At 41.9% G+C, this 13,342-nt stretch overlaps 1 pseudogene; it reads left to right on the top strand.

Annotated features, from left to right (window-relative positions):
• Positions 1-1,965: 1,965 nt before the first annotated feature.
• Positions 1,966-13,342, top strand: part of LOC149194268 (putative cellulose synthase A catalytic subunit 1 [UDP-forming]) — a 41,168-nt pseudogene continuing 29,791 nt past the window's right edge.

Raw genomic sequence — 13,342 nt, 5'->3', positions numbered from 1 at the left:
TTGAGGAATCCCGCCACTAAAATAATTATTAGCCATCTCTAGCTGCTCTCGAATAGATATCTCAGTGAGTGATGCTGTATTTTCCTTCCAATTGGTTCCAAGATAAATTCAACAACCTCAAGATCCCCATATTCCCTATGCTTGTAGGGATTTCTCCTATAAGATTGTTGTTTGACAAGTCAAATATCATGTTTATCTCCAACACATATGTCAGACTATACTGAGCTCCTTTCATCTCAATCTCCAAAACAACATTTATTGTATAAAAATTAAATTGCAAAGATCCATTGATTGCAAATCCTGTAAATCCCTTAAGATCGAATGGTATTTTTCCACTAAATTTATTGTTGGATAAGTCTAACACTTGCAACTTGGTGAAATTTGTAATCCATTGAGGAATATCACCATAAAAATAATTATAACCAACACTTAAAACTCTCAGATCACCAAAAAAGTGCGATATTTTGAGGAAGTTCACCTGTAAATCCATTTTTCCTTAAATCTAATAGCCTGAGATGGGTATAGTTAACCAATGAAGTGGATAAGGTTCTAGAGAAATTGTTGGAGTGAGCTGAGAAAATAAACAAAGAAAATGGAAAACCCATATCCAAATCTCCACTCAATAAGTTCCTGGACACTTCAAACCTCCTTAAGGAAACACACTTATATAAGGTCAGTGGTATTCTGCCTGACAAATAGTTACCACTGAACATCAAGTCTGTCATATTCACATAATTACCAATATTTTGTGGAATTGGTCCCTCCAATTTATTGTCTGATAAATCTAAATACTGAAGTGGACCCAAATCGCCAACACTACAAGGAATACACCCAGTGAATTTGTTTGAATTTAAAATCAAGGATCTGAGGGGGAACTTTCCTATGGTTGTAGGAATTGTTCCATTGAGCCTATTTGTACCAAGATCTAGTTCACTCAACTGGGGCAAATTTGTGATGTCTTTAGGGACCTTACCAGTCAACCCATTTGTACCAAGATGTAGTGTGTTTAATGGATTCAAATTGATCATGGCTTCAGGTATACTCCCGCTGAGCTTGTTGGTACCAAGACCTAGGTATTCCAAATTACTCATGTTCATAATGGCTTCAAGTATGCTTCCTGTGAGGCTATTTCCGTCCAGTAATAGGTAGGATAGGGAAGGCTTGAATATACTCGTGGGCAATAAGCCATGAATTCTGTTCCCACTTAAATGCAGTGCTCTAAGATTTCTGCAGTTTCCTATTTCAGAAGGGATAGAACCTGAAATATTCCCTGGATGTCCAAATGAACTGTAAATTGACAGCTCAGTGAGTTCTCTCAAATTACCAAACTAAGATGGTATACTCCTTGTTAATCGGTTGTTCCCCAGATATAAATGCTTTAGTGAAGAACAATTTCCTAAAGATGAAGGGATAGCGTTTTCCAAATTGTTAGACTTGAGATTTAAAGACTCTAATTTCTGCAGCAACCCTAATTACTACACCGAGGGCACTTTTCAGACATTTTTTTAAGACAAAAGGAATCTTTTGTCTCAAAAACTCATTTTTTATTTTAGTTATTTTACATTAAAAATTAATATCAATTGATTTGTCTTAAATATAGGCTTTAAGACAAAAATAGGTTGAGACAAAAATATTTTAAGACAAAACTTTATATTTAAGACAAAAATAGTTTAAGACAAAAATATTTTAAGACAAAAGTAGTTTGAGACAAAAATGATTTAAGACGAAAATATTTTGAGACAAAACTTTATATTTAAGGCAAAAGTAGTTTGAGACAAAAATTTAAAGACAAAACATTATATTTAAGACAAAATAGTTTAAGACAAAATTATTTTAAGACAAAACATTATATTTAAGACAAAATCATTTTGAGACAAAAATATTTTAAGACAAAACTTTATATTTAATACAATGAACACTTTAGATCAAACCTATGTTTAATAAGATATTTCACTTCGAATGAAAATGGAGGGTAGCACTGAGTTTCAGGGTGATCTACGCATGCGTTTTGAACTGGAGCTCCCGCGCCCCTGCAGCCCTCCGCATGCCCCCTGCCTAGTAGTCCCTGCTGCTGGGCTTTCAATCCTTCCTGGCATCCCTGCAATTGGCCTCTACCTCCCTCCTACGGCCAGTGCTACTACTGGCACAACGTCCGTGTCTGGGTTTTGCGATAGCAGGGGAGCAAAGCCGCTGCCATGAGTGCACCTGGGGGTGGGGAGCCTTCTCCCACCCCACCAATCTCTTCAGAAGAAGCATTCAGAAGATTACTCTCATAGAAAGGCAAGAAATTTTTGATTCCAGAAGTCTCGAAATTCATCAAAAAACTGGAGGAAATTTCTTAAGATCGCCCTGCCAGAAGACCAACTGATAAAAATTGCCCTAGCCCTGGCTGACAGAGGGTTGGTAGGACAATTTATGAGATGCTGGCCCTCTACAAAAACAACAGATGACTGGATCCAAAACAACTGGATGCCCCAGCTGGAAAACAATGTGATCTGCTATGTTGTCGGAAGAGGGTATTTCATTTTCTAGTTCACCTCCAAAGAAGATCGAAATTTGGTTTTCATAAACGATCCGTATTTTATGGGAAATCAGGGTCTGTATCTTAATAAGTGGACCCCCAACTTCAATCCCTCAATCAATACCCCTAAATAGGTCCCAGTCTGGGTCTGGATTCCCAATCTTCCAATCCATTGTTGGAGCTATCACACCTTGCAGAAGATTGGAAATGGCCTAGGCCGTTTCATTGACAAAGCAGATAACAAGGGCCAATATAGTTGTGTAAGAATCTGTGTGGAAGTTGATCTGGAAGCTGGACTGCCTGAGGCAGTAAAACTTACAGTCAGAGAATGGCATCACTATCAAAAAATTGGATTACGAGCAACTGCCTTTCAAATGCAGAACCTGCCACGAACATGGACACTTCCAATGAAATTGCCCAAAAGCTCCAATCGAGGACAAAGTGGATCAAGAAGGATGGAAATAAATAAAAAAGGGAAAGGTAGTCCCAAAACCAACTGAGAATAAAAATTCAGGGCCATTGGTGAAGCCCCGGCCTAAACCAAAAGCCAAAGAAGTTCCAAAAGAGGGTTCTTCCTCTGGGGTAAAGATAGATGCCATTGGAACCCAAGAGGAACCAGAAGACTCGTCGAAGAAAGTGAAAGAAGCAGAGTCAAAGTCAACTCTTCCTCCATCAGAGGATGAACAAGGGGAAAAATAAGAAAACGAGGAGCGCATCAGTTTGGGCTCCGATTCAGAGGGAGATTCAGAAGATGGAGTCTCAGATTTAGATAGCTCGCAAGTCACTCCTATCAAGTCGGCCAAGAGTCGAAAGTCTAAGAAGAAACAGAGAGAGGAACAAATCTATCTGGATGTTCTCTAAGGCTCTCAGAAAAATCTCAAAGGAATGATGAATACCAGATCTAGGCGCAAGCATAGTCAGGCTCCAAAAGGAGCCACAACCTTCCAAGTCAGTGAATAATGAAATACGTCTCCTAGAATTACAGAGGGTTAGGCAGCAGTTTGAAAGAAGAAGCTTTGAAAGACATTGTAAGGATGTACTCGCCTGAAATCCTTCTCGTCTAGGAGACAAAACTGGAGGACCTTCTACTCCTCCAAGCAAGCAAAGCATTCTGGCATAAAGGCCAAGGGAGATCAGTTAGCACTAGAGGTGCCTCTAGAGGGATTGCCTCCTTTTGGGCCAGCTCCAAATATGATCTGATTCACGAAGAATGTTGCCCCCATTGGCTTCTCACTAAGCTCCTCCATAAAGAATCTAGCTACCAAGTAAGTATGTTCAATATTTATGCTTCGGTCTTACCATCTGAGAAAAATATTTGTTGGGACTCGCTCCACTCCTATCTTTTCTTGCACAACCAAGAAAATATTATTATTGCAGGTGATCTGAATGTTACATTAGCTGCAAAAGAGAAAAAGGGGGGCTCGCTGGTCAGGGACCCGGCTAGAGAATGGGTTGAAGACCTCATTTTAGATTGGGAATTGGAGGATATCAAGCCCACATATAGGAAATTCACCTGGTCAAACAAAAGGATAGGCCCCGACCACATTGCTGCTCATCTGGACAGATTTCTAGTCCAATCCTCCTTCTTGACTTGTGGTCTAATGACCACCTCTAAAATTTTGTTGAACTACGCCTCTGACCATAAACCCATTCTGCTTGAGCTCTCCTTGGATGGAAATCTTGGCCCCGTTCCCTTTAGATTCAGTTCTCTATGGATTCATCAAGAAGGATTCCTGGAGGTGGTCTCCGAGGCCTGGAACCAGCAAGTTCATGAAGGATCTCCTTTCTTTATGTGGGAAGAAAAAATGAGGAGACTTAAAAGGGAGCTCAAGGAGTGGGCTAAAAGGTTGAAAATGCCCATAACCAAAAGAAAGAAGATGCGTGATAGTTTAGCAGGCCATCAATTAACAATGGAGAATTCCGATGTAATTCAAATCCTTCTTCAAAAAGAAGTAGAGCTGCGAAAAGATCTCCATAAAGCAAGTAGGGATGAAGAAGAGTTCTGGAGACAGAAGTCCAGAAATATTTGGTTACAGGCTGGAGACAAAAATACAAGCTGCTTCCATAAGCAAGCTGAAGCACGCAAGCACTTCAAAACAGTAAATGAAATTCACTATCAAAACACTGTGGTTAAAGATTCTGAAGACATAAAGCGAGCAACCCACTCCTTCTTCAGAGATCTTTACTCTACCCTGAAGACCCTCTTATTGATTCTCAAGCCTATTTGATTGATCTTATTCCTCACTGTGTTCAAGATTCTGACAATATTATGCTGACTGCTCCGATTAGTATGAATGAGATTAAAGAAGCTTTGGATTGCATGGATCCAGATAAAGCCCCGGGCCCTGATGGGTTCACTACAAGGTTCTACCTTACTTGCTGGCCTACAATTAAAAAAGACCTTCTGAGAATGATCCGTAAGTCTCAGACCTACACCAAGATTGGAGGCAGTACCAACTCGACCTTCCTTGCCTTGATTCCAAAAGACAAAGGCGCCATCGATTTCAGCAGATTCAGGAACATCTCTTTGTGTAATACAAGTTATAAGCTGATTACAAAAATAATAGCCAACAATATTATGAAAATTCTTCCGGTCATCATCCCTGGAAACCAAGGAGGATTCATAAAAGGGAGAAAGATTCTTGACAATATTGTGTTGGTGCAAGAAGAAATTCATTCAAGCTATCATCGAAAAGAGAAAGGCATGGTGATTAAGCTAGATTTGACAAATGCCTTTGATAGGGTGAGACATGATTTCCTATTTTCTGTGATCAAGAAATTTGGCTTCTCAAAAGTTCTCATAACTTGGATGAAAGCCTGCATTGCCTCCCCTCGGATAGCGCCTCTGGTTAATGGTCATTCAACATAATGTTTCCAGGCCTCGAGGGGGTTAGACAAGTTTTCCCTTTGTCCCCACTTCTTTACGCCATTCAAGCTTCGGTGCTCAGCTTCCAACTAGACTACTGTCAACAGATCCAAACTCTGCCAGGCCTGAGAATGGCTCACAAAGTTAAAGACATAAATCATGCCCAGTTTGTTGATGATACATTATTGCTTGGAGGAGCTAGCATAAATTTTTCTAGAACCTTCAAGAAGGAGTTTGACATTTATAGGGAGGTTTCAGGCAGCAAGATTAACTATCTAAAAAGCACGATCTATGATTGGAATTGCTCGATCAAAGATTTGATATACATAGCAAGGCTATTAGAAATGGAAAGAACCCTGACTTGGGAGTCATTTAAGAATCTTGGGGTCCCAATCTTCAAATCAAATCCTAAGGTAGCTCACTGGATGCCCCTGCTAGACAAGCTAAAACTCAGAATACAAGCTTGGGGAGCCTCATGGTTAAATAATGTTGGGAAGGTAATCCTTATGAAATCTGTTCTCATAAGTCTCCCAGTTTATCAGAACTCCATTCTACTAGCCCCTAAAACCTTTATTAGTAAAGTGGATGGTCTCCTGAGAATATTTCTGTGGGAGGGAGGGAAAAATAATGAAAGAAGGCTCCATTTAGTTAATTAGGACACTATTAAGAAGCCATTCTTGGAAGGAGGTCTCCAAATGCGGAATCTCGCAGCCCAAAATCTTGCTCTGGGCTCCAAGCTCCTTTGGAACATTGTTTCTGGGAATCCTAGTTGGAGCAAGAGAGTTCTATGGAAAAAATATTTTCATGGGAAGCATTTGAGGTGCTTGGACTAGCCTCATAGAATTTCCAAAGGATCACCAGTTTTCAAATTCTGTCTCACAGCTTTGAAACTTTTCAATCATAAGTTTTATTCGACCCTAGGTAATGGGAAAAAAAATAAAAATTTGGGAAGATTTGATTCTTGGAGATCAACCCTTGAATTAGATGGTAGAACTAGAAAATATCAGAGCTTGGCTTCAAGCCAGCAATCTGGAAACCCTTTGGGACATCTCCAATTGGAAAAATGATGTAGGAAGTCTATGGGATGGTTGGAATTTCGGGGAGGTCCCTCATTGGCTGGATGGTGAAGCCAATTTATTGTTGGATTTACTCCAAGGAAAATCTCCCTTAAAGGTCTCTTCTAAGGACAAAAGAGGGTCGGGTTCTCTTTTAGGCTCTTACTCAGTAGCAGAAGGTTACAAAAGTATGATGGCTGTCCCTAGCATCCCCCCAAAGCCAACTCAATGGAAATTTATTTGGTCTTTTCCTACTCTCCCCAAAATTGACTTCTTTTGTTGGACTCTGGTGCATAAAAGTATCCTCACTAGAGATAACCTGAGGAAGCATGGAATGGAAGGTCCCTCTAGGTGCCCTCTTTGTGCATCGAATGAAGAAACGGCTAACCCCCTGTTCTTATTGTGCCCCTTTGCTCAAGAAGTTTGGAAGGGTGTCCTGATGTTAGGACATGACAAAATAGAGCTTCTAGGAAATATTCAGGACCTACTAAGAAACTGAGCCAAGTTATCCCCATTCTGTCTCTCCAAAAAAAGCCTTCTCAAGACTGGCTAGATGTGGATCCCCAAATTCACATGCTGGAAACTGTGGTTGGAGAGGAACAACAGAATATTTAGGGAGGAGAGTTGTAACCCGGTCAGAATTATCACTAAGATCAAAGCTCTGTTGGGGGAGGCCTTAGAAACCAAACCCACCATAAGAAATGGCATGATTCTGGATGGTGAGGAAGATCAATGGTTAAAAGAGCTTGTTCCAAATCATCATAATAGATCCATTCCTCCTGCTAAAGCCCCTTCTCATTGGGAAATTCATCTGGAAGAACAGGAATTCATCAAATGGAGATCTGCTTTGGATGATCACTGCCTATTCTTCGATGGGGCCTCTAAAGATAACCCAGGAAAGGTGGGTGGTGGAGGATTTATCTTAAACCTAGGTGGCTCAATTGAGCTATGCTTTGCTTGGGGTCTGGGGCATGAAAAAAACAACAAAGCAGAGGCTCTTGCTCTGTGGCAAGGTCTAAATCTAGCTATCAAGAGGAATCTCCTCTCCATCTCAGTCATTGGAGACTCCAGACTAATTATACAGGCTATGAATCTCAAAAGATCCCTTCTCAGGTGCAGTTAGCCCCCATCCTAAAAAAAGTCAGACTACTATTGCCCAAGTTCCACAAAATCTCCTTCTATCATGTTCTAAGGAAGTTAAACTCACAGACGGACTTATCAGCCAACCTAGGCTCTCTCAGGAGCAGGAGATCTTTGTTAGTAAATGATGTTGAATCGAACTGTAGCATTCCTTAATTTTGGAGTTATTTAGGCCTCTATTCCTTTGAGAATTTCACTGATTTAGATTCTCCAGACTTTGGGACCGAACCATTTTGAGTTGGCTGCTGTTAGGAAATGTGGACTCATCCACAAGGGAAAATTCAGAACACAACCGTGGCATTTTCGATATTTGTTCATCGTTGGAACTCACTGCTATGTCTGGGTAGGTTCTGGGGAGTTCACGAGGGCCTCTTCAAGGCCAATTTACCGCTCTTGGCATTCTTGAACACTATATAACACTCTGCCAGACATTTCAAAAATAAAATGCAATGATTCTTGGGATGATCCGACACTCCGGTGCGTTGGATCTCCTCTCTGCAAGCTAGGAAGCAGAGCTACATCATAGAAAGCAAAAGTAGTGGAATTTCAAGACACTATTCTAAAACCAAATCAAGTTCTTTTTCAAGTCTCTATCTGCATTCACAGTGTAACTCATTCATTGGACTACTCAAAAGCAAAATCTTCTTTCCTGCTGACTGTAACAAGGAAATATAGGGTTCCAGTGTTAAAGTCCTCAGTAGCTAATTTTCCAAATTTTAAATAAAAGCTAACTGTTTATGTCAAAAAAAAAGAAAATGGAGAGTAGAGTGCTTAGGGTTTGACACTACTCTGCAACTAGCAGACCTTCATAGACTACGCCATTCTACCATTAACCTTCAGCCATAAGGCCGCTACAACACAATAAGGAACAACTATCGCGCAATGGAATCCCCTCAGGGGGAGGACATGATGCCTCCCCCTGCTGATACAGAAAACGGCTTGTGACAGACTGAAAATGCAAGGATGAACCATCCAGAAGATACAGCAACAGAGAATGAAAATACGCCAATGAATAACCACACAAATGAAGAACCACGAGTGACGTCAAACACCTGCAAGCCCGTAGCAGTTGACAGACCCAAAATCGAGCTCCCAAGTCAGCGCATCAACACTCAGATCCATTTTATGAGGGATCATGATTTGATAGGAAATTTCATAGGCCTTTGGCCAATGGAGAAAGCTTTGCACGGCTGGATCACAGCCAAATGGAAGCCAAAAGGGCATATAACACTGCAGTTAGGGCCTAAGGGCTTCTTTACTGCCATTCTCAATTGTCTGGAGGACCGAAACAGGTAATTGGATGGAGGACCATATTTCTTCAACGTAGCAGGGTTGTACCTAAGAGGATGGATCGAATGCTTTAACTCGGACAAAGAAGATCTAAGCTAGGCCCCAGTGTGGTTGCGCCTTTATTCTCTCCGTCTGGAGTATTGGGACGAAGGCTCTTTGTGAGACATTGGGAATGGTTTAGGCAAATTCATCAAAGTGGCAGAGGAGACAAAGCTGAATCGATACACCTCCTATGCGTGGATCTGTGTATACATGCACCTCAGTAAAGCTCTCCTGGACAAGGTAAGCCTCTACCATGATGGTTATGAATGGTTACAAACAATAGATTACGAGCATGTACCATTCCGTTGTCGAAAATGCCACGCCCTGGGCCATTTATTCTGAGACTATCCCTCCAATATGAAATCCACAACCACCCATTCAATGGACAAATCCGACCCGGATGGGTTCACAAAAGTTCCCAATCGCAAAAAGACCCATAAAAAGCCCTCTACCTCAGTCAAAAAACCTGTCACTAGCACCTCCTTGCCTTCAACAAGCAACAACTTTGAAATCCTGCTCCAGCCAAAGGTTCATATTTTAGATAATCAGAAACAACCTGAAGCCATTCCTAAGACTTCCGCCCATTCTGCTCCATCAAGCTCAAAGAAAGCCCTCACTTCTAAGCAACCCACAGACACCAAAACGCCCTCTCCCAGTAACATGCAGAAAAGGACTGCTCAAGGTATGGAGGTAGATAGCACTCAGATGCAGCTCACGATTGTAGATGATATAGAGGCAGAGTAGGAAATAGTACAACACATGGAAGAGGAACCAGAGAGCTTCGACATCGGAGATCTAGATATACTGGGACTTGAACAGGCTTGTAAGAAAAAGGAATATGACAAAATTCCTGAGCGACAGCTAGAGAACTTAGAAGTTATTCTCTCAAGAGCACAAAAATTAGGCATCCAAACTAGTAGTCAGTGGGATGGAAGAAATATCTTCAGAGACAACAAGAAATGAGGATGAAAAACTGATCTTCAGAGAACCATCCACATAGGGGAGATGCTGGTGGAATCTTGAAGATACTCCAAGCTCACCAAATACTATAATCCCTTTCCCAATCATGAATCATGAATCTCATCTCATGGAACATCAGAGGGCTCAATAGCCTGGGGAAGGGACGATTAATAAAGAACACACTACAATAGGAAAAGCCTCAAATTCTCTTCTTGCAGGAGACCAAGTGTAATTCCACAACGTTGGATCAGATCCTTTCCAAAGTGTGGCTAGGAAGTAAAGAAGTGGCAATGGAAGCCGTGGGAGACTCAGGAGGGCTAGCCATCGTTTGGGATGATAGAGCTATAACACTTACCAACATATATGTCAGTAAGTACTTTATTCATGCCAAGTTTCATTTAACATGGAAAAATGTTCATGGACACTTAACTAGTGTCTACCTCCCCCTAGAGGCAACAAACAAAGTAGACACACTGAACACCCTAACTCAGATCAACTCAGAAAGATCCTACCCACTTTGGATCACAGGAGGGGACTTCAACATGATTACAAGATTGGAGGAAAAAAGAGGAGGACAGATCAAGCTGGATTGTGAAAGCACGCATTTCAAAAACTACATTCATAACAACAAGCTTATAGATATGGAATTCAACAATGGCGTTTATACTTGGAACAACAAGCATGCAAAAGCCCACCAAATTGCATCTCGGTTAGACAGATTCCTGATCTCTGATAATGCAATACATCTTGGTGGGGATCTCTTAGCCTCTATATTGCCACTCTCTAGCTCGGACCATTAGTCTATTAGGCTTCACTAGCAAATACTGGGAGACAATGTTCACAGGCCCTTTTGCTTTGAAGCCTTTTGGCTAAATCACCCTGATTTTCATAACTTGATAACAGAGACATGGAGAAATTTCACACCACCAGAAGGCGCAAAAATTTACAAGCTCCAATGTCAACCTTTTGATCGCGTGCGAGATTTTGAACTGGACCTCCCACGCCCCTACAACCTCGCCTCCTGCAACCCTCCGTAGGCCTCCGCCTGGCAGCCCCTGCTGCTGGGCCTCCAGTCTTCCTCCTCGGCACCCCCGCAGTCGGTCTCTGCCCTCCTCCTCCAGCCAGTGCTGCGACTAGCTCCCTTCTGGCCTTTCTATGGCTAGGATTGACCCCTCCCAGATGCAAGATAATGAAGACCAGGCTGAGATCTTCGCCTCTCTCATTTGTAAAAATGCTACCATCCGAAACAAACCCACAGCTTCAAAGTTCATCAAGAAACTAGTTGACATCCCAAAAATCTCCCTTCCTCCTAGTCTCCCAAGGAAGGCAGTGATCTCTCTAGCAGAGAGAGGTCTGGTTGGACAATTTACTGGCCTGTGGCCCTCTCCCAGAGCTATACAGAAATGGGTGGAGCACAACTGGAACATGAACATCCAAGGAAAAATCGCAATAAGATTCTGTGGAAGGAGTTACTACACATTCCTATTTGAAACCAAAGAAGACCGGAATCTCATCTTCAGAAATGGTCCCTACTTCATGGATTTGAGAGGTCTCTATCTGAACAAATGGTCCCCTGACTTCAACCCAGAAATGGATATACCTAATGCAGTCCTGGTTTGGGTTCGCTTGCCCCATCTCCCTCTTCATTGCTGGGGAGATGAATCGGTCAAAGCCATTGGGAACGTTGTCGAAAAATACATCGACAGATGCGAACCAAAGGACAACATGCACGTATGTGCAAGGATCTGTGTTGAAGTTGACTTAGGAAAGGGCATTCTAGAAAAAATCAAGATCAAAGTGGACCAATGGACCCATATTCAGCAACTGTACTACAAACAAATCCCGTTCAAATGTAAGGTATGCCATGAATATGGTCATTTTGCTAATAGGCGTAGTAAAAGAAAAGAAAATGAAATGAATGAAAATGTTGAAGCCAGTGAAGACACATGGGAACAAGTAAAAAAAAAGAAATCAAACCCCAAACAGTATGGCCCAAAACCAAAGCCTCCCCCAGAAATCCAAGCTGCATCCTTCTCCCCCCCTCCCATCTTGACTTAGCCATTACCCTCTACATCAAACCCCTTCGAATCTTTGGAGGATGAAGACCCCTCATCCCCCCACTCTCCTCCTGATCCCCAGGAGCCCCCTCTCCCTGAAAGCCAACGCCAAGACACTATCGAATCTTCATTGCCTCTTACTATTTCCTCTCAGCCTCTTCTTGATCCTCCCCTCAACAGAATCACCAAAAGCTCATCTAAAGATCACAGGGGTTCTAGTGAACCCTCCAAGAAACCTAGCCCAGGTAGGAAATCTGCTAAGCAGCACAAGGATGAGAACGCGCAAAAGGAAATAGTAATGGGAACGCAGACACCCATAGAAACTTATATCCTGGGGTAGCATGACAAAAAAGCAATCAACAAGGACCAAGGGGGGCGAGCACCTCCCCACATACCACATATCTAATGATGAAAATATTATCTTGGAACATCAGAGGACTTGGGCACCACTCTAAGGTAGCAGCCCTAAGGGATCTTATCATTTCTGAGAAGCTAGGACTTATTATGTTACAAGAAACAAAACAAAACCACAAGGAAATGAATAAAGTCATTGAGCAGTGGAGACAGTATAGAGGAAGCATTAGTGAGGCAAGATGAGCCTCAAGAGGAATAGCAACAATTTGGAATCAAGGTATATGGAACTGTATTTTGGAAACAATAAATCAAAACAGGATCAAAACAACTCTGGAAAATAAAGCAGATCAGCAAGCCATTATCTACAACATCTATGTGCTGAATCACTACAGAGATAAGGATAGTTGTTGGCATGATATAAAAGACAGTCTAGACAAGTGTCGCCTTTATCCTCCCAAAGTCTATAATCGAAGCCGCACTTGCCGTAAGCTGCCACAAAGGTTGTTGCATTAAGTGAAGTATGTGTTATATGTTCTGGATGGTCTATGTTGTATCGATAAGTTTTCAAGTGTGTGATCGTAGTGAAGTTTTATCACTATTCACATAAGTTCCACTGATCCCACACTTAGTTAAATTTCAGAGTTTCCTTAGCAACCTAGCCTCATCCAACTTTCCTGAACTACAAACTCCACATATGTAACCCTCAAGCTTTTCTGTTGCTTGTTTGAATCATGCGATGTGCAGAAATCCCAACCTCCCTTACCATTCAAAAATGCGTAGTGGTTTCCTCTAGTGTCCTTCCCTCAACCAGAACCCACTGTCTCCAAAAACTATGTAGTTTTGTCGCTTGACTACCCAGTCTGCCTTGCATCCTAAAATTGCATAGATGTGTCCTCCCAAGGCCTCGTCCAAAGTAGTGCCTTACATCCTAAAACTATGTAAATGTGTCCTCCCAAGGCCTCATCCCGCAATAGTCACTGCTCGTTGAAACTACACAATTATGTCTCTCACGGGCCACGAAGAAAGATGAGATGATAGATGACTCTCAAGGAGCTGA

Source organism: Pinus tabuliformis, chromosome 2_2 (assembly GCF_031772625.1).
Source record: "Pinus tabuliformis cultivar Carrire ecotype Pingquan chromosome 2_2, CPIR1, whole genome shotgun sequence".
Taxonomy (NCBI): domain Eukaryota; kingdom Viridiplantae; phylum Streptophyta; class Pinopsida; order Pinales; family Pinaceae; genus Pinus; species Pinus tabuliformis.
This window is presented reverse-complemented; position numbering and strand designations above follow the sequence as displayed.